At 37.5% G+C, this 21,305-nt stretch overlaps 1 pseudogene; it reads right to left on the bottom strand.

The window, feature by feature from the left end:
- Positions 1-2,208: 2,208 nt before the first annotated feature.
- Positions 2,209-21,035, bottom strand: LOC143558644 (glutamate receptor 2.7-like; annotated as a pseudogene).
- Between the last annotated feature and the right edge of the window lie 270 nt (positions 21,036-21,305).

Genomic DNA, 21,305 nt, shown 5'->3' on the forward strand with positions numbered 1-21,305 from the left:
TTAAAATGATAGAAGGTAATTAATTAATCAATACTTTGCTTTTTTTCTTATTTGCAATTTATGTGTAGACTGCAATACGTTTTGTTTCGCTTAGTTGGATCTTTTTTCTCCGTAGGCTGCCAAAATCAGGTTCGGACATGGGGCTGGATCTAGGTAGACAAAAGCTACAACATACATTTTGACTTTACTATAGTTTTTATGAAGAAACATGTTAAAGTTAAGATTTTGGTCAATATACGAAATACCCATGTAGAAAATACTAAAAAAACATGGTAGTAATCAAAATATGATATTTTGAATTGTTTGTTGCTCTTTTTGTAGGTTGATTATATACTTGGGAAACCCGAGAGCAACAAGTTACATGGTTGGATATGGGAAGAGTTACATGTGACAATGCACCCCTTCTTGGAGTATTGGCTAGATTACATGCGGGCCATAGTGGTAATAACCAACTCCTTCAAGGTATATTAATCAATTATACCTATTAGTTACCATTTTTTCAGCAATTAGTTTTTTTTTAATCTTCGTTTGAATCTTTTTACAGTTAAAGTCCCTCTTGTTAAACCTAGTGTTATTCAACCAAAGCCTAAAGTAACTCCATCATCAGGTAAAATCTTGATAAAATCTTTTTTTTATTTATTATAACTCCATTGCTAAAAGATGTTGATAATAATCTTGTTTTTATTTAAAGATCATAACTTTATGACTAAAGATTTTCTTTCTTTAGGTTTGATTGTCATTACACAGAGGACTACAAGTTCATGGGTGGCTAATATAGAAGGTTTCAAGGAAAGTTAATTTTTGTGATTTTTCTTCAAGAAGTTGAGAAGGTCAGAAGAAAGGAATGAAGAGAGTTTTAAGAAAGTGCCCATCCTCCTGTTTCGTTAGGTCTTTGAGACAAGGAAAATGAAAGATAAAGGCGTCTAATTGTTGAAACGACTCATTATTTAAAATGTATTTTTGTTGTAATAAAATGGGTGTTATGTTTGTCGAGATATAGTTCAACCCATGTTTGATGTTTAGGGGTTTTGTCGACTTGTGGGTGTATTGGTAAGTTATTCGTGTCAATGTCTTGGTGAACTATTTTTAATATGTATTTTGGTTGATTATAACAAAAGTTTGTTTAAGATGTACTTTGGTTGGTCATAATGAAAGTTTGGTCATTTAATACAATTATTAAAAGCTCTGACAAAACAAACACATATACTTCATTCAACACGAAAGTTCAGAGGGCTAAAATAGTCATTTTTGTACAGTCATTCAGATGTCCAACCAAACAACACTTACTCGTTCAGCGCGCACTTACTGGCTCAGAGCCTCTTAATCATTAAGACCTATTACTAGTTCAGCACCTAGTGATTCAACAATTGTCAAACAACCCCTTAGTCGCAAATATAACATCGTATTTTCAGTTGCAAAACGATCGCAACAGGGAAATTGCGACCTGACCAAAAAGCCCGTCGCAAATGCCTAGTTTTCAGGTAGGGTTAACGGTTTGCAAATGCGGACATTTTAAGCATATAAGTGAAAGCTACTTTGGGGCACCTTTATTTCTTCACATTTCCCTACCAAATCTGCACGCATGTGCATACTTGCTTCTTTTAGTTCGAGTCCACTAATCCCAGCATAAATGAATTTGTTTTAGATACATACGATTGCTTTAATTCTGTAACCAACAACTCCAGAATACACGAATATGAAATACATGGTTCATACCACATTTGATGAACTTTAGTTACTATGACTTATGAGGTTAGCGACATTTGAAAGAAGTCTAGAAAGTTTATATATATGTTTTTGTGTTTTGGGTCCTGTTTACTTCGCGTGTGGTTAGGGACATATATGACGTCGCTCTTTTTTATCTTAATTTTCGAAACAGTTTTCTAGTAACGCATGCCCCGAACACAACATCCAATCAAACAAATGAGGTTGTGGAGGCTGCAATCAGCTTGTTAACAAGTGCTAATTATAGTTACCTTTAACTTCATTACTTCGAATAAGATCGGTTTCAGGTTAGGCTGTAATGAATGTAATAAAGTGCCGATATATACCACAATATTTAGAAAAGAAAAACTTATACATGAAATTGCACGGATAAAGTGCCAGAGGATAATACTTAGCAAATTTAAAGAGTACGTTTATGCAAACTACAAAGACATTATTTTTAGAAGAATATACATACATCAAATGTGAAATCATGATCCACATTCAATATTTTCCTGAATCCATTTTCTTCATGGGAATTTCAAGTTGAGTAGGCCTGCCGATTTCCACATGCTCAGGGACCTCAGTTGGACTTACGCGCTCCCGCTCCCACCTTTGAGGACTCCGCTGATCATCCCATTTGTTGCTCGGTTCCATTCTATCTCCTGGTGAATTCTGCTGATCCCATTTGTTTGCGGGTTCCATTTTCTCTTCTGGTTGGACATTGTTACGCTTGAAGTTAAGCGCTATCTTAACAACTCTCGCTGCCTTTCTCCAGCGTACATTGAAGCTTACAATACGCTTAATTTGGTTGTGATTCAACCGATAAATGAAAAATCCTAAACTTAGTGTTGAAGTTGTTGGTTTGATCAGAGTTTGGAAACAGAGAAATAACAAAGACAGAAACTTGCAGAATGCCTTTTTGTATTATAACTTCAACGATTACAAAAGCAGAAAACAATTGAATACATGCAAAAAAACTTAAACAGAACAACTACTTAAATAGGCTAAAAGCTAGACTTGTTCTTCCTAGAAAGGTGGCACTCCTCCTTCCTTTTCTGAACGACTCCAACGTTCACACGAACGTTTATTCATTGCTGCTTTCTCGGTCAGCACTACTCCACTTTACTTGTTCAATGCCATATCATCAATCTTAGTCAGCATTATCCAACATTCTCCCCGTTAATGCTGACTTGGTTAAGGTCCTCCACTCCGATCAAGCTCCTTATTTCTTTGAACTTTATACGTGGCAACGGCTTTGTTAAAATATCTGCTTTCTGCAGCTCTCCCCGTACATGTTCAACATGTATTTGATCCCGATCCACACACTCTCGTATGAAGTGAAACTTCGTATCAATATGCTTGCTTCGTTTGTGAAATACGGGGTTCTTCATCAAAGCTATTGCAGACTCGTTATCAACCAAGAGTTTTACCTTCTGCACCTCACTTCCAGTCAATTCACTAAGCAAATTTCGCAGCCACAAAGCTTGGCAAGCTGCTGCTGTTGCAGCCATGAATTCAGCCTCACAGGAGCTCAACGCAACAGTCTGTTGTTTTTGTGAGGTCCAAGTGATTAAATTGTTTGAATAATAGAACGCCATACCCGTGGTGCTCCTTCTATCTTCAATATCCAGCCCGTGACTGCTATCGCTGTACCCGCACAGTTTTCCATCTCCAGCCTTTCTATACCACAAGCCAAACCCGGTTGTACCCTTGATGTAACGTAAAATCTGCTTTACTGCTACATGATGGCTCGCTTTAGGTTCTTGCATGAACTTGCTCACCACCCCAACCGAATAGCTTAGATCAGGTCGAGTATGAGTCAAGTACCGTAGACTGCCAATGATTCTCCTGAACTCAGTGGCTTCCACTGATCTGCCATTCTCATCTTTTGTCAGCTTCAATTTTGCTTCCATAGGAAATTGTGTATCATTGCACGTTGCCATTCCAGTACTTTCAAGTATCTTCTTTGCATAACCTTCCTGTTTAATGAAGATACCTTGGTCACCTTGCTGAACTTCGATTCCCAAATAGTAACTTAGAAGACCCAAGTCACTCATATCGAAAGCTTGCTTCATTTTTTTTCTTGAACTCTTCAATTTCCCTTTCATTAGACCCTGTTACAATTAAATCATCAACATACACACCCACAATTAAAGTTGACCTGTTGTTTTGCAACTTGTATACTGCTTGATCTTGTGCACACTTGATGAAACCAACTTCCTTTAAGGACATATCAAGCTTTGTGTTCCAAGCTCTTGGAGCTTGTCGAAGCCCATAGAGTGCTTTGTGTAACCTGTACACCCAACCTACTTTCCCTTTAATCTCGAAGCCCAACGGTTGCGTTACATACACCTCCTCTTTAAGCTCTCCATTTAAGAAGGCTGACTTGACATCTAAGTGATGAACAAGCCAGTTTCTTTCAGCTGCAATTGATAGTATCAAACGAATGGTCTCCAACCGTGCCACCGGTGCAAACACTTCCTCAAAATCAACACCTTTTCGCTGCACATACCCCTTTGCTACCAAACGAGCTTTGTACTTAGTTACCGAGCCTTTCGCATCCTTCTTTACTTTATACACCCATTTTAACCCAATAGCTTTGTTTCCTTGTGGCAGTTGGGTTAAGGACCAGGTGTTATTTCTTTCAATTGAGTCTAGTTCAACCAGCATTGCTTTTCTCCAAGACTCCTCCTTTGAAGCTTCCTTAAACGAAACAGGTTCGTCATCAGCCAGAAGAAGTTCGTTGTCCTCATACAACTTACGTACTTCTTCATCGGTCATTGCAGAAGCCTGTTGATAAACATCTTGAATTTTCTTGAAGCCCTTTGGTGGTGTATGATCAAAAAATCCATCATGGTCTTCCTCACCTTGCATGGGAAATTGAGGATTTTCTTGCAAATTTCTTGTGGGACCAGCAGATGTAGGTGAACTTTGGTCTGCTGGACATGGGGTATTTTGGTTTGAATTCCCATGCAAGTTCTCCATGTGGTTGATATCTTCATTGGGATTTGGCTGTAAAAAAATTCCTGTTGACATGGACCTTTCACTTTGTACCTCCTTCCAATCCCATCCTTTTGTTTCATAGAAGGACACATCACGTGATACAACTACCCTTTTCTCCTTTGGATTGTACATTCTGTATGCCTTACTTCCAGGCTCAACTCCCAAGTAAATCATAGGTCTGCTCCTATCTTCCAACTTTTGGAAGTTACCTGTTAATTTCATTGCGTACCCAACACACCCAAATACTTTCAAGTATTTTAAGTTTGGTTTCTTCTTCATCCATGCTTCATATGGGGTTCTATTCTTTACAGCCTTTGTAACAATTCTGTTGAGTAAATACACAGAATGGCGCACAGCTTCTCCCCACAATGGTTCTGGCACTTTAAATGATTTTAACATAGAACGAGTCATGCCCATAACCGTTCTATTCCTACGCTCCACAACACCATTTTGTTGTGGAGTGTAGGGGGCTGTGGTTTGCCTTTTGATCCCCATTTGATTACAATAGTTTGTAAAAGCTTGGGAATTAAATTCCCCACCCCGGTCTGTTCTCAACATACTGACCCCATGTTTAGATTGTTTTTCAACTCTTTTCATAAAGATTTGAAACTTCTCTAAAGCCTCATTCTTCGTTTTTAACAAATACACCCACATGAACCGACTAAAATCATCGACTATGAGGAGGAAGTAACGGTTACCTCCCCATGTTTGGGGCGTGATCGGGCCACAAAGATCGGCATGTAGCAACTCCAATGGCTTAGAAGCTCTCCAATTGACTTCTTTTGGAAAACTTTTCCGAGTTTGTTTGGCTACCAAACATGCTTCACAAAGTTGTTCAGGGTGTGAGATACACGGTAGACCTCTTACCAGCTTTCTCTTGGCCATCGATTCTAGCACATGGAAATTGGCATGTCCCAACCTTGCATGCCATATCCAAGCTTCATCGTCCATGCTAGCTTTCAAGCACACTGGTTTTGCAATTTTTAAAGTTATTCTATATAACCTGTTTGCTGATCTTGGAATCTTCATCACCAACCGCTTGTGACTATCGAATACCCTCAGGAATTCATCATGCATCCAAGCATCATACCCGACTTCAGTTAACTGTCCGAGGCTCAAGATGTTACTTTTCAAGGCTGGTATGAAGTATACTTCAGGAATCATTAGTTGATCCCCATTCTTGCATTGAAAGAGTATTGTACCCTTCCCTTTGATCTCTACTCTTGAGTTATCACCAAACCGTACATGGCCCGTTATGCTTTCATTCAATTCTGCAAAGGAGCTTTTCATGCTTGTCATGTGATTACTTGCACCGTTGTCAAGATACCACAAATCTTCACTCTCTCCATTCCGGGTGGCATGACTCTTAGGAAACACCTTTTCCTCATGCAATAACACCATTGAAGGTATTTCTTCTTCACCAACACACAACATTAACGTCGGTCCATCCTCCGGTTCCTTTGTCAAGTGCACTTCTTGCTCTTGTTTGTTCTTGCACTCAGACGCATAATGCCCAAGTTGTTGGCATTCAAAGCATCTAATGTGACTCTTCTTGTCACATGGTTTTCGGTTTGTGTTGTTGGTGTCTTTGTATGACTTTCCTGCATACCGGTCACCCCGACCTCGACTGGATCCACGACCACCTCGTGTGTTGCTTCTGCCTCCTCTTTCTCCATTAGTGTGCCCACGTCCACGCCCGGACCCTTGCTTATTATAAGTCTTGGCACTTGATGATCCTTCTGCTTTAGTGAAAAGCAAAGCATTTTCACTTGAAGATCCACCTTGCCTCAGTTTTACTCGATCCTCATAGGCCTTTAACCGCCCAATTGCCTCCTCGAAAGGCATGCGTTCCAAATCAGAATACTGCTCCATGGACGCAACCAGATGAATGTATTTATCAGTTACAGTATCGAACAATTTACGTACCAGTTCCTCATTCTCCAACACGGCACCCACACTGTTGTATTTAGTGATCATACCGGATAGTTTTCCGGCATACTCGTCAATTGATTCACTGTCTTTCATGCGCATTGCTTCAAATTCACTTTTGAGTGTGTGTAATCGAGCCTTTTGAACCCGATCTACACCCACGAATCTTGTCTTCAAAGATTCCCACACTTCACGGGCCGTCTTTTTCTTGGCAACTTGCAGCAATATCTCCTCCGGAATTGCTTGGAAAAGGAAGGCTCGAGCCATCTTGCTCTTCTTTTCATCCGCAACCACCCCAGTCTGCGGTTCGATAGCCTCCCATAAGCCTTGAGCGTCCATTATGGCCTCCATCTTGATGGCCCATGTGGTGTAGTTTGAAGAGGTAAGAGAGGGACAGTGAAACGGGAACGAGTTTTCTTTTGGTTGGTTTAGATTGGTAGCTAGTGCACTCATGGTTGCTGAGTTTATGTATTTGGGCATATGATAGGATCGAAATCTTGCTCTGATACCAAAATGTTGGTTTGATCAGAGTTTGGAAACAGAGAAATAACAAAGACAGAAACTTGCAGAATGCCTTTTTGTATTATAACTTCAACGATTACAAAAGCAGAAAACAATTGAATACATGCAAAAAAACTTAAACAGAACAACTACTTAAATAGGCTAAAAGCTAGACTTGTTCTTCCTAGAAAGGTGGCACTCCTCCTTCCTTTTCTGAACGACTCCAACGTTCACACGAACGTTTATTCATTGCTGCTTTCTCGGTCAGCACTACTCCACTTTACTTGTTCAATGCCATATCATCAATCTTAGTCAGCATTATCCAACAGAAGTGAGTCCCGATATGAGAAATAGTCCCCAAAAGTTAGCGAGACCAAGCCTTTCTCCTTCTAACTCAGGATTGGAACTCAAGCAGCTTTTGTCAGCCTTAAGCCATTCGATTTCTAATTTACCAATCGTGCCATCTTCCAAAAGGGTTAGAATCGCTCTTGAAACATCATCGGTTATTGGAGAATCTTGTGGGAAAATCTACAAAGATTGACAATTTCAGACCACTTTACTCTATGGATTAGAAAACAACAATGCTTTGTTTTTATTAATGCATACGAGATTCTGCTTTTATATATAAATTGTTGTGACATTGCTTTACAATCATATAAAACTATTTATAAATTAAATTTTGAAATAGACAATAAACTGTGAATTTAACGCCCTGTACACTCTAAATATTATTCTTTACTTGTTAATTTGGAGTTACCACGCGTGATAATAAAACAACAAGAATTGTATTGTATACTTACAAAGCCTAGGCCTCCATTGTTAGGGCCAACGACCATGTACTCGTCACAATGCTCTTTGAAGAAGTATCTCTGATATGAAAGCTCGAGAAATGCAGCGCTTATTGTTCCATTCGTAAAGTGATCTCGACATTTTTCCTCGCGTGACACGTTCTTGATGTTTGTCAGGTTTAGAGCATCTTTCAAGTACTTGCACACAAATGAATTAGGGTCGCATCCCACGGACGCATTGGTTTTCCTTAGCCAGTCTATATCTCTTATTGTGGGCTCCAGGCTACGAACCGTGAGGATTGATGTGAGGCTAGCCGTGTAGCTAGAGGATATGATGAACACAACAAAGAGCCATATCATCACCACAACTTTACTATGATTGCTCTGTATATTCTTTCCTGCAAACAATTAAAGTGATAAGAAAAAAGTGTTCTTGATTGGAACTAGATATGGGTAAGAGGTTTGGTTGGCCTAGTTTATGCAACAGACCAGACAAGATACTTTAATAAGCTTGTTGGGCATACGGGACCGAAGATGCTTAATTTGTTTCAATTCAATCAGCCAAATGGTTGTAGACGAAGAAAATCATACGACTAAAAAAGAAGTAATTACTCACTATGAGAGAAGAAAAGACAAGAGAAGGTGAACCATAATGCAGTTCCAAGTTGATGATTCCATGGACCTCTAAACTCTCGATTCACTTGATGCTCCATGAACCACACTACAAACATTGTGTATAGCAATATGCATAATGTAGCTAGCCACATCTCCACGGTGAATGGTCTCATAAATTTCCATACCTTTTGCATATCCGATTTCACAGGTACCACCATTGAAAACTTCGACTCAATAAAAGGGTGTGTGAACTTCACATACCTAGATCGATTAGCCAGTATCGCAATATCACCAACAGCAGCAAATTATTTCTTCATCGCAGAGGCATACGTAAAATGGAAAAGAACATTAGTACTTGTATTAATTCGTAGTCAGTGCAAAAGGTTTTTCTAAATTTAGCGAATTGGATTTTGATTATCCCAACTTAATACAGTTGGCCGATAATAATCCCAGCTTAGAAAATAGCTGTTACCGGTACCAATTTTCGCACTGTTTGTTTTCATTGGAGTACCCCCATTAAAAAAAATTAACGATGTTAAGTTTTTTCCAGATTTCAAATTGATGTTTTTGTTCTATCATTTGGAATAAGGACACAAGTCGATTGATGTAAAACATACCTCACAACGGTGATCCAAATGACTAAAGGCCGGATGCTTCATTTCCGGTGTGTAAACTTTTAATTAACAAAAATCAAGTTGTTTGGAGCACCGTTCCGAGATAAGTTTTACATCAATCGATTTGTATTCTCATTTCAATCAAGAGCCCTTAAACATCAATTTGAAATTTGAAAAAAACTTAGCGTTGTTAAGTTTGTTTTTAACAGAGGTCCAATGAAAACAAATTGTATAAAAGTTGAGACCGGTGACAACTATATTTTAAGTTGGGATTATTATCGGCCAACTGCATTAAGTTGAGATTATTAAAATCCAGTTCGCCTTTTTTATATGTTAAAGTGCATAATTTCGCTAACATTTTTTTTTTAAAAAATATTGTTTTAATAATGCATGTTAATGAGTACCTTATATTAGAGGTGCACAAAAAACCTGTATCCAGAACCGGACCCGAAAAAATACCCCGGACCGTTTTTTTTATACCCGGGTATTCTATACCCGAAACCGGAACCGACCCTACCCGTAGGGTATGGATAGGGTATGCATTTTGAGGTCAATACCCGTACCCGGAACCGTACCCGATTTATACCCGTAAATACCCGGACCCGGTCATCCCCTATACCCGATACCCGGTTATACCCGATATCCGATACCAATTTTCTAATACCCGAAATAATACATGAGTCTTTATAGTATATTTTTATGTTTACTTCACAACTTTTATGTTTAAGTTTTTGTTAAATGCATATTACTAAGTAAATAATTTGTGATTAAGTTGATTTATGGTTATTGCAATATAGTTTAATTATTTTTATATATTACAAAGCAAATTTAAATTTTAAACAAATTAAAAAATGTATAAAAATTACAAATTCAAAACCGTGTATTAATACCCGGTCGTACCCGGTTCCAATACCCGAACCCGATCATACCCTACCCGGGTACATAGGGTTGAGTTTTTCTCCTCAATACCCTACCCGAACCCTACCCGATTTATCTCAATACCCGATTTTTCAATACCCAATCATACCCGAAACAGTAGGAAAAACCCGATTTGTGCACCTCTACCTTATAATAGACTTGATCAACCATATCTGCATTGGTGCCTGCATGACTTATGAACTCGTTTGGTAACGAGTAATGATACTGCTTTTCCAAAATTGCAACTACAAGCTCGAAAAGCTCGATGCAAAAACCCGAATATTTGGTCTCGTTTGAACCCTCGATTTGTTCAACTTTCACAAACTTCTCGAATGTAGCAACAAGAACCGCAATCTTCGATTTCTTAGCATTGCTAGGCATTGCCCATCCCTTCGGAATTCTACTAATTACTAGACCCCCCGGCCAATGTATGCGTAACTGTTTTAGGATTTTTGAGAAACCTAACTTAGGTAATCCAAATCCTAGCTCTTTATAACTTTTCCCAATTACATTCACTAATTGTAAAACCTCGGACACGGATGGCGTTTCATCCTGAAGATGTATCTTACCCGTCAAACTAGACAAGTTTGTGGACAGGATCATCTCCAGCAACTTCTCACCGTCACGGTCCTTCAACTTTTCTAAATGATCTAAAGCTAGTGAGATTGTTTCTATGCTATCATATGCGCGTATAGCATAGATTCCTGGCTAAAGTTTATCTTCCTCCGGATAGTTTGATCTAAAAGCTGTTTTGAATTGGGACTTGAAACTTAAAAATTGCGAGATTTTGTCTGAATAGTACGCCTTCACGCCTAGAGCACCTTGCATGAGATTAAAAACCGACGGGTCTAAAGAATCAAGAAGACTAGAAAAACTCTCTCCTAAAATCCAAACCGAGTCTTCCCCGTTAATCCTAGTTTATTAGCTTCTTCAAAAACACATGTTGTTGCGAGTAAAGACGATTTCAACACAATAAAAACCCTTGATTGCTTTGTGGTAAGGACATCCACTAAGTTTTCACGAATCGCCTCCTTTGAATCAAATGGTGAAGTGAAATGAGGAATTACCACACGTTGCTCGATAATAGAACCAATCTTTTGAAGTGCCTCAAATAATAATGAAACAGCCATGTATTCACCACCATACATGTTTTCATAAACCACGATAACCCGTTTCCAGTTATACGATTGCACGATAGACGCAATACAATTAATTTCATAGGACATGCCTAGATTGGTCATTTGTACCAAGAAAGGCCATTGAAGACGCGGTAGAGGTTGTAAAGTATTAGCAGTTAAAGAAATAACTGGGATTTTGGCAAGTTGTCCTATCTTCGCTACGACCGTAGTTTCCTCCCATGTATTCATCCCAACTATTACTTGTACATGTTCTTTGTCAATCAAATAGTTTGCTGCAACACAAAATTTTATAAGGTTTCAATTGTGAAATTCAAGAAATTAAACAAACAGAAATATACTTGATTGAGTTTAGAGAAAAACATTAAACATATATCATCATCATCATCGTACTCATTATATCCCACCAATAGCAAAGCTATGGTAGGGTCTGAGGAGGGTAAGATGTAGATAGCCTTACCTCTACCCCATAGGGATAGAGAGGCTGCTTCCGGTGAGACCCTCGGCTCGATAGTAGCTTTGCATCAAGCCTTGGACATAAGACACATAACACACAATCATCGGGACACCGGCTGATTGGTGCATATACCCTTGTCTTTCGGCTATCAACGCCACCACATGATGCTTGATTAACCTTCCGCCACTTTTAACGTTATTTTCACGAGATTAGTAAAATAACGTAAAATTAATGCAATTTTACTTTTGCCCACCCAAGGGTTCACACATATATACATTATATGTGTGCACCACATTAAACGTATATGTGTGGGGTAAATAATTAATGGTAAAAGTTTAAAGTAAGTTTAAAGTGATGTGACTTATAATGTGTAAAACCTGAAATCAATGTTTTTGAAACCAGACCCGTACAATGAATCAGGCGCCTGTCCGGTGTCAGACACATTATAAGCGTTGGGCACGCAATCAATGTCGAATGTTGGATAAATAACGAGACACATAATATGCGGCAGACAAGTAACTGGTGTTAGAGGCATTAGCATAACCGGGCGTGCTACTTGTGTTCGATACATAAAGTGTCATATGTGTAAACGTTGTTGGACGCCTTATCGATGCCTGACGCGTTAACCAACACCAGACACGTTACCAGTTATTGACTTTGGACACACAAGCACAAACGTACTGCTGGTACGTTAATCAGCGTTGGACGATTAACCGATGTCAAATACGTTGTCGAATGGGGGAAATATGTAAAAAATCATTTTGTAAAAATACAGGTGAATTTATCATTAAAAGCATTAATTATCTTTACTAAACCATGCTAGCTTAAATAGTGGTAGAAAGACTCTGGGTCTTCTGTATAGATCCAAATTTGATTCTCACTTGTGTCACTTTTAGTGAATTATAGCAATGAAGGATTTAAGCTAAGCCTTGTGAGCTTGCCAATTCGAATCCCGAGCCCACCGGGATTTTTGTCCCACCGTGTGTTACGTCAGAGAGTTATGCTCTTGTGGCGGCACAATGACTGTATAATTTTCTAGGGAACACTCTAGCCAAACTCTGAACCAAGCGTGAGCCCGATTAAGATAAAATAATTTGGCCAGAGTGAGACAACGAGACTCTCCAATTTGAGAATTGCGGCAACAAAAAACACAAGAAAGTCGACGTTTAAAAGAAATAAAATGCAGAAACCATCAAATGACACCTACGTACCTAACCGACCTTATTAGTGTGGTTAGAGCATTCACACTTCCAACGCTCTATATTACTCTTTTCCTTAGAATAAAAAGTAATATAGTTTTTCATTTATGTAGCTTTCACCTCATTCTACATACATAAAGCTATATATATATTAATGGTAACTATATGATCAGAGCTTAACTATTAGGTTGCGTTTAGCATATAGGAATTATAGCGGGAATGAAATGGGTTATTGTAAGGGAATAAAAAAAAGTGTTTAGTTGATCAACTGAATGAAATCAACCATTACATGACAACGAATCACATTCCACCAAAAACCATTCTTTGCTACCTACTTCTTCTTCTTTTTTTTTCATTACATTCCTATTTTACTACACTCTCCCGACATCACCACTTAACAACCACCATCAACACCACCTATCTGGAACCAACACCGCTGCCTCTACCTAACCACCGCCACTAACACCACCAGCACTACCACCTCCTCCACCACCACCACCACTACCACTACCTGACCAACACTACCACCGCCGCTTGATCACCGCCACCAATGTTGCCGTAGCCCCCACAATCATTATCACCGTCGCGGGCCACTGTCACCATTTGTAGGTCCTTAAACACGGATCAATCAACTATGTTTTTGGATCAATCTTATTACTAGCTAGCAAAAATCACTAGTAGAGAACCAAGATCTCGGATCTTGTTGTATTTGGCTATTACCCAAAAAGGAAAGAAAGAAGGGAAGTAGGGAGAGAGTTGGTGGATATCGATAAGAAAATTTACAAAAGGTTGTGTTTCCTGTGTATGGTTGCACAATTTATAGTGCAAGCCATACCATTCTATTTTCATTACATGGGCCCTCAAATGGATTTGTTTACAAAGGGCCAAGCCCAAACATTATTACAACATAAACAAAAGCTAGTAAAATACATCATGACATGATCGAAATAATACAGAAGACTAAACATCAAAATAGAGCCTAAAAATATCCCTACAGTCTTTAGTGTTATTTCTTTAGCTTCCTCTTCGGTCGGTCTCGTAATCGAATGGCGAATCGTAATCGAATATTTGATTATCAACAAGATAATGAAAAAACTTGTTGAACTTCTCAACTATCATGTTGGTGTCATCCCTTCGAACGTCTTCCATTGTCGACAAAGGAGACTTGTAGAGCTTCACCAAATCCTCCTTGCTCAAGCTTGACAATTTGTGCTCATCAAAGAATCTGAGTGAGTGCATGGTCTCACAGTGGATCACCACTTCTCTCATGCTATTATCAAACTCCTAGGAAACAAAGTTATAGAGCATATTGGGAACGAATAGAGGGTATATTGGCTCCCCATGATCCTTCGGCATCTTATATCTCCAAGCTTTTCATTTTTTTCCCGTATCAGGATCAACCTCAGTAGGGTGGAGATACAATCTACCCTTTTTTGAGTTTAAAGTTGGGATAGTCGTCCTTCCATTCCCTTCCCAAGAACCGCTTGAAGTATCTCTGAAGCTTCTTTTCTCTAGCTCTGTTACCTACAATTCTTCTAAAATAGTTCATGTCAAGATGAGACAATGAATGCATGTCATTGTAGTGTAAGTAGGTGAGATCCCCATTGGCATGTCTGAGAGCTCATATTTTGTTATCATTGTGCCATGTGCAGTAGAGGATGGGAGAATCATCATGGTAAGGATAATTTGTCCATCTGATGCTTTCGGTTCGCCAATGCTATAACACTTTCTTTCTCTTTCTTTTCTTTGTCCCTTGAGTTGGGAGAGCCACCACAATAGCTGGATTTTGAACCGTTTCTTCAACAACACGAACCGGAGTGTCCGGGTTCAGAGAGTAGTTTATTCCATCATCACTATCTTGCATTGGAGAGACGATACATGCAATTTAATCAACATTAAAAAGAGATGAGTAGTCATTTTCGAATGTAGTGTCCGTGTCTCTTATTTTCTTCGTTGGATCATCAGTGGGGACATCCCTTGGTGTGTTCGCATGTGGGATGGTTTGTTTACCCGCTCCACTACCACCACCACCACTACCATTTCCTCTATTATTATCATCATCACTACAACGGGGCTCGTCAAAACTGCCATGAGGATCATCTTCATTTTCTTCGTTGTCTTCCTCATCATTAGACTCCTCCTCCTCATCATCACTCTCATATTCCTCCTCATCCCCGGTGGCGGTTCCTCCACCAACTAGAGTAACCACTAGAATGGCTTCTGTGTGAACAACACTGACACCTACAATTCTTCCAATTGTGGCTGCATCACCCTCAGAAGAAGCAACACAAGCACCACTACCACCGGCACCTACACCACTGAAAACACCCGAATCACACTTTAATAAATTCAAACACAATTCCCAAGCATATGAACACACTTCTTAAGCCCGAAAACTCTTAAAATATACTTTAACACACCCTTTTTAAACCGATTTCAAGCTTGCAGAACACTTTTTATGACCGAAACCCACTTCAAACACTTTAACACAACTCTCAAACAAGATCAAAATCCAAGGTTGTAGCCCTAGTGCCTCAACTAGTAGAGCCGAAAGCTCTGATACCAATTATAGGTCCTTAAGAATGGATCTCACAACCTTACTCGGATCAATATGTGTTGTTAGTTAGTGGAAACTACTAACAACACTCAGATCTCGGATCTTAGTTTTGCAAACACGAGAGAGAGAAAATGATTATGTTTTGTAGGAAGTTATGTGGAGAAATGGGTAAAAGTGACCCTTTTATAGGGTCCACATTTCTCCAAGGTTTTCATTTCATGGGTGCAAGTGGGCTTGCCCGATGGGCTTTTACCGTACAAAATAAATGTATTGAGTACATAATACACTGACTATAAGCAAACATAAAGACACACACAATCCTTACAATAATAAAGAATACTAGCCCTACAATTTTAGATGAAAATATTGATGTTACTTCAAAAGTTGATTGTGAAACTGTGTCTAATAACTCTTTTATTGAAGCATGAGAAAATGTGAATGAGTCTGTTAGTGTGAACATACAAAGCTCTTCATCATCATGTTGTATGCCTGAAAATATTTCAGCAAAAACCAAAGTGCTTGAAAATGTTAATCAACCAAGTACTTATAGCAAGTACATTCCACCTCATAATAGCCAAACATTTTCTCAAACAACTAATCATTTTAATCGTCCTTAATATTGCAATATTGTTGATGGAAATTATTATGGGTATAGGAGTTACGAAAATATTGAAACATATTATTCAAATGCTTTTGATGATAAAGGTTTCAATTAGGACATGAGATATGACAGTGAGTACAACTTCTCAAATCCATTTACTATTCCACAGTTCAGTCAGTTATACAATGCCGATAACTATTAAAGTTATCCCAAGAAAACGTGTTGTTTAGTTTGTGGGCATTCTTCTCACCATGCAAGACATTTCAAGCACTGGTTCAAGAAACAAACTGATATTCAAAGGCGGCTTAGTCAGTCCCCCAAGGAGCTTTTAGTAGCCCAGATTTAAGGACCGATCAAGCTAATAGTGAAGCTAGTGAAGTGGATGTGAGATCCAAAGTTAATAAAGTAAAGCACAAAAAGAAACCTTTTTAGAAAACTAAGAAGGATAAAATTAAAAAGGATCCTAAGATTGTAAAGTCTAGGATTGAACAAAACAGTTTTTAAATTAAGAAAGAAAAGTTCAAAATTGTCAAAACTAATGAACAACTTTTTGATTGGATTCCTAAGGACTATTCTTCATCAAGTGGCGTTCATAAATAAATACATTGTTTTTAGGAAATAAAATCAAATTTGGTCAGTTTACAATTGACCTTTCCTGAACAAAATTGCCCAGGAACCCATGTCTAATTAAACGGTTATTGCATGCAGGGTCAATCAAGGAGGACTATCAATAGTATCCGGTACTTAAATAGTGGTTGCACCCGTAATATGATGGGATACGAACCCTTGCTATTTGACTCTAACCATTCGATGGAAGATTCGAGTCTTTCATAAGCGATATATAGGGACAAACTTTAAGGAATGAGAAATGTTTCATATGGTACTTTGTGCTTCAATAACGCCAACCTTGTTCAAATGGCTCAACAACAACTTGTCGAGCGTCAGCGTCAGCTGTTGAGTTTCAGTTTGAAACTTTTCAACTTTGTTAAACAATGTGATAATGCATGCTTAAGATATTCCATCAAACAACAGCTTTTCTGACCTTTTCACGAAAGCCATCAATCATGCCGATTCGAATTTCTTGTCGAATCGCTCAGCATGATCAATTTTGATTAAAACTACCATTTTTTTATAAAATTTGTAAATATTTCTTTGTTGTGTCAAAATTTTAGAGGGAGAAAATGATTTGTGCTTAACTCACCAAAAAGATATCAATTTGCTTTTAAGAAAAACAAAAATGAGTCATTTGACTTGTCAAAAACATTTTATCTCTACTTTATGAAAATTAGAAATGACTAAGAGAATGTTTTCCCATTTAGAGGGAGCTCCTCTTTAGAGGGGCCGAATAATAAAATATTATAAAATTCTGAGAAATTGATTCGAACTATGAAAAATGATAAGAAATTGTCTTTGATGATCATAGCATATGAAAATAGTAGATCAAAAGCCAACAAGATCATTGTTTGATGTGTAGATATGCTTGACAAGTGAGTAAATGTCAGAGTGATATAAACTTAACTATCCACCTATGATAGTGGTTGTACGTTAAGCGGTTGCATGACTCCAGTCAAAGTCATATCGATGAAGGCAAAATATTATTAGTCAGCCCGTTAGGGAGTGGTCACCATTAAAATTTATTCTTGCTTTATTATCAATATTGAAAATTTAAAAGAAACACTACAAAAGGCATCCTAGTGGCGCACATTTTTAATGGCATTTAGCTCTAGTGCCATTAATTTAGGTTTTTAATGGCACTTTGCGTATGTCATCTTTGCTTATAGCACCTTTTTAGTGGCACTTAGTTTTAACGCCACTAATTTATGGTTTTAGTGGCACATTGTGTATGTCACTTTAAATCTAGTGTCACACGTTTTTAATAGCATTTAGCTCTTATGCAAATAATTTAGGTTTTTTAATGGCACTTTGCTTATGTCATCTTTGCTTATATCGCATTTTAGTGGCACTTAGTTTAATTGCCACTAATTTATAATTTTAGTGGCACTTTTTGCATTCCACTAAAAATCTAGTGTCACACGTTATAATGGCATTTTGCACTTTGCGTATGTCACTAAAAGTTGAAAGGTTAAGTGCCACTAAAAGTCCAAAATCTTTTTAACGATAGACGGAAAAAAGTGCCACTAAAAACCCAAAAGTTGGTAGTGACAGATAAAAAAAATGCCACTAAAAGGTTTTAGTGGTAGCGCTTCTAGTGACACTTTTTTTGTGCGCCACTCATTCTAACAGGGTTCTGTAGTGGAACTTCTTTGGTTTCTTGTGGCACTTTTTGTGTGCCATTAAATATTTTATTTGTAATGAAAAAGCAGAAAAACTGCAAAGCGCTTAAACGTGTTAAATATCAACATAAAATGTTGACAATTAACAAACAAAAGGGGGTATATCAGAACTGCTTGAGTTGGGGTAAACAAGTAAGTCCTAAGCACCTTGAATGAATGCATGCAAGTCTGGATTGTGTGGCATGTAAGTCCATGGTTCAATCTTTAATGTTTGTAAAGGTTTGCAAAAGTTCAAATAATGTGAAAATATTTCGATCAATCATTAGGGTGTCAGAGTCAATTCGAGTGATTTGATGAACACAAACTATGCCCGAGGTATTATGCAATCAGTAACACAATGGATTAAATGGGGACCACATAGGTACTGTGCCCAACTCATACCTTAACGTATCACTTTGACATCAAAATACTTGTTAAGTTTAAAGTATACAAATTATATCTGCAATCGATTTTCAGTTCTTGGCATAATAACTTAGAAATAGAAGTGTGATCTAGGACAATACCGGTCAATGTGATTCCATGTTGTGATCTTTCCCATGAAAATATTTACAACTTATGTTTATTATTTGCATTTTTCATCATAGAAAATTCAAAATATCATGCATATATTTTCGTAATTTTAAAATATATGGAAATGCCAAAAAGATTTTAAGCTTTTATTGTGTTCGTACATATTTTATTAAATCTTTGTGTTTATTCAAAATCATGTGTTTTGTTGTCAAGGTCGTTCATGCAAAGTTCATTGGAAACCTAGGACTTAAACAAATCATTTACAAGTTGAGGGAATGAAATTGGTATTTTATGAAAAGTCAAGGTAAAATAAAATTTTAGAGTTATTCTGCAAACACTTCAAATCAAGGGCATGTTTGAAAAAGAAAATTTGTCTTTGACTCTCGAGGGGGTCTGTGAATGAATCTTATTTGTTCTAAGTTTTGTGCAACTGTAAATGGACAAGTAGTTCAAGATCAAGTCTGCTGAGCTGCAGAGACTGAAGTTGCAGATGGTGAAGTGTTTAAAAGAAAACGAGAACATGAAAGTTTGTGGTTGAACCTAAAAATCAGTCGAAAGACAAAGGAAAGAAACCACTCGGCTCAAGAAGGTTAACAAAAGAAAATTAGATGTCGAGCCTCCGACATCTGATGTTTCTAAAATTTGTTATTACTGATCCTTCCCAGAATATAATATTGAAGTTCAAGTCTACAAGAATGAAAATAAAGAATCGTACAAAATCGAATATTGTTCAAGCTTTTGGATCAGGACAAGTACTAAATTTCAAGAAATAAAGACGAAAGAAAGAACTTGATGGATATGCCTCAACATACTCAATCCTATAAGGAGATTGTAGGGTTAATATTCCATATTTTTATAAGGATTGTGTATGTCTTTCTATTTGCTTATAGTCGGTGTATTACATACTCAGAACGTTTATTTTGTATGATAAAAGCCAATTGGACAAGCTCACTTGGGCCCATGAAATGAAAAACTTGGAGAAATAGGAACCCTATAAAAGGGTCACTTTCACCCATTCATCTACATAACTTCCTACAAAACATTATTTCTCTCTCTTTTGTGTTTGTAAAACTAAGATCCAAGTGTTGTTAGTGATTTCCGCTAACTAATAATACGGATTGATGCGAGTAAAGTTGTGAGATCTATTCTATAGGTACTACACCATCGCCGCCTGACCACCACTGCCGCCACCAACACCAATTGACTGCCACTTCAACCTAACCACTATCGCCACCACCACCTAATCGCTACCACCACCCCTGCCACCACCATCATCGCCACCGCCACCACCGTTGCCGTTGTTTGATCACCATTGTTGTCGTCAGCACCACCACCATCACCGTCATCATTAAAAAATTATGTTGATATTTTTTTATATTTTGAGATTTGAGTATTTTTATCATTTATATTTCATTAATGATTTTGTTTGGGCTATCAAACAACTTAAAGTAATAATTCACTGAATTCATATAGGTTAACCAAATAAGACAAATAAATTATAATATTCCATTGTTTATTCCATTACCTCCAATCAAATCATTTGAATTTGTAGGAAAGAAAAATAAATTAATTAAATACATGTTTATAAGTAAGATGTATATATAAATTAAAAAGGAGGTTTTAGATGTTTTTAAATAAAAATAAACTTAAAAAGACTAGTACTTTTTAGTTAAATTTAGATATGAGTGCTCTTAATTATGAAAGCAAAATCCATGTTGGTTTGTTTAACATACAATAGAACATAACTAATAAAATCGATCATAATGTATTATAGATCGGTCCATGCACTTAAACACGAGTCACGACTCCCTACCCGACTTGCATTCACAAGAACGCCTCTAAAAATTGAAAATCATATTAACATGTATGTTATGTAACACCAAAATTTTTTATAAATATAAAAAGATTCATATAAATGGAGTTCAACTATAAATGTATTGAATTTAGAACCTGAAGAAGCAGCTTCAAGAGGGTCTCCTTGAGAGTTCATGAAATGGACAGCCAACTTGGGAGGTTTGGAACCCCAGTTTACCTTTCGGACCGCAATTTCAATGGCCGTTTTTTGTTCCTTTCCTTCTCTTGAACCTTCATGGATGATCACTCCTATGTTTGCGGTTTGATCTAACGCTACTGAGGTCGAACTTTTTGATAGAATTAAGGATACTAAGAAGACTAAGACTAGCTTTGAAGATGCATAATAAGACATATTTGGGACAAAGATTTGGATATTTAGTGATGCTACTTAAATAGAAGATGAAATTAACGTGGGAATATGAATATTCGGCTTTGTCAACGTTGGAGATGACATGCAACGATGCTATCAAAATTAAATACTTCTAGTTTACACCTAAACCCAACTGATAAATATTAAAATATACTCGTAGAATATACTATTATGTTCTGCAATAATAATGTATTATGATAATCTTAGGTGTTAACCGATGCAGGTGGAAAAGGACTCAAATCACGAGTAATC

Source organism: Bidens hawaiensis, unplaced genomic scaffold (assembly GCF_021521415.1).
Source record: "Bidens hawaiensis isolate Kalapana, Puna unplaced genomic scaffold, B.hawaiensis_p1.1 tig00019560_1, whole genome shotgun sequence".
In the NCBI taxonomy this organism is placed as follows: domain Eukaryota; kingdom Viridiplantae; phylum Streptophyta; class Magnoliopsida; order Asterales; family Asteraceae; genus Bidens; species Bidens hawaiensis.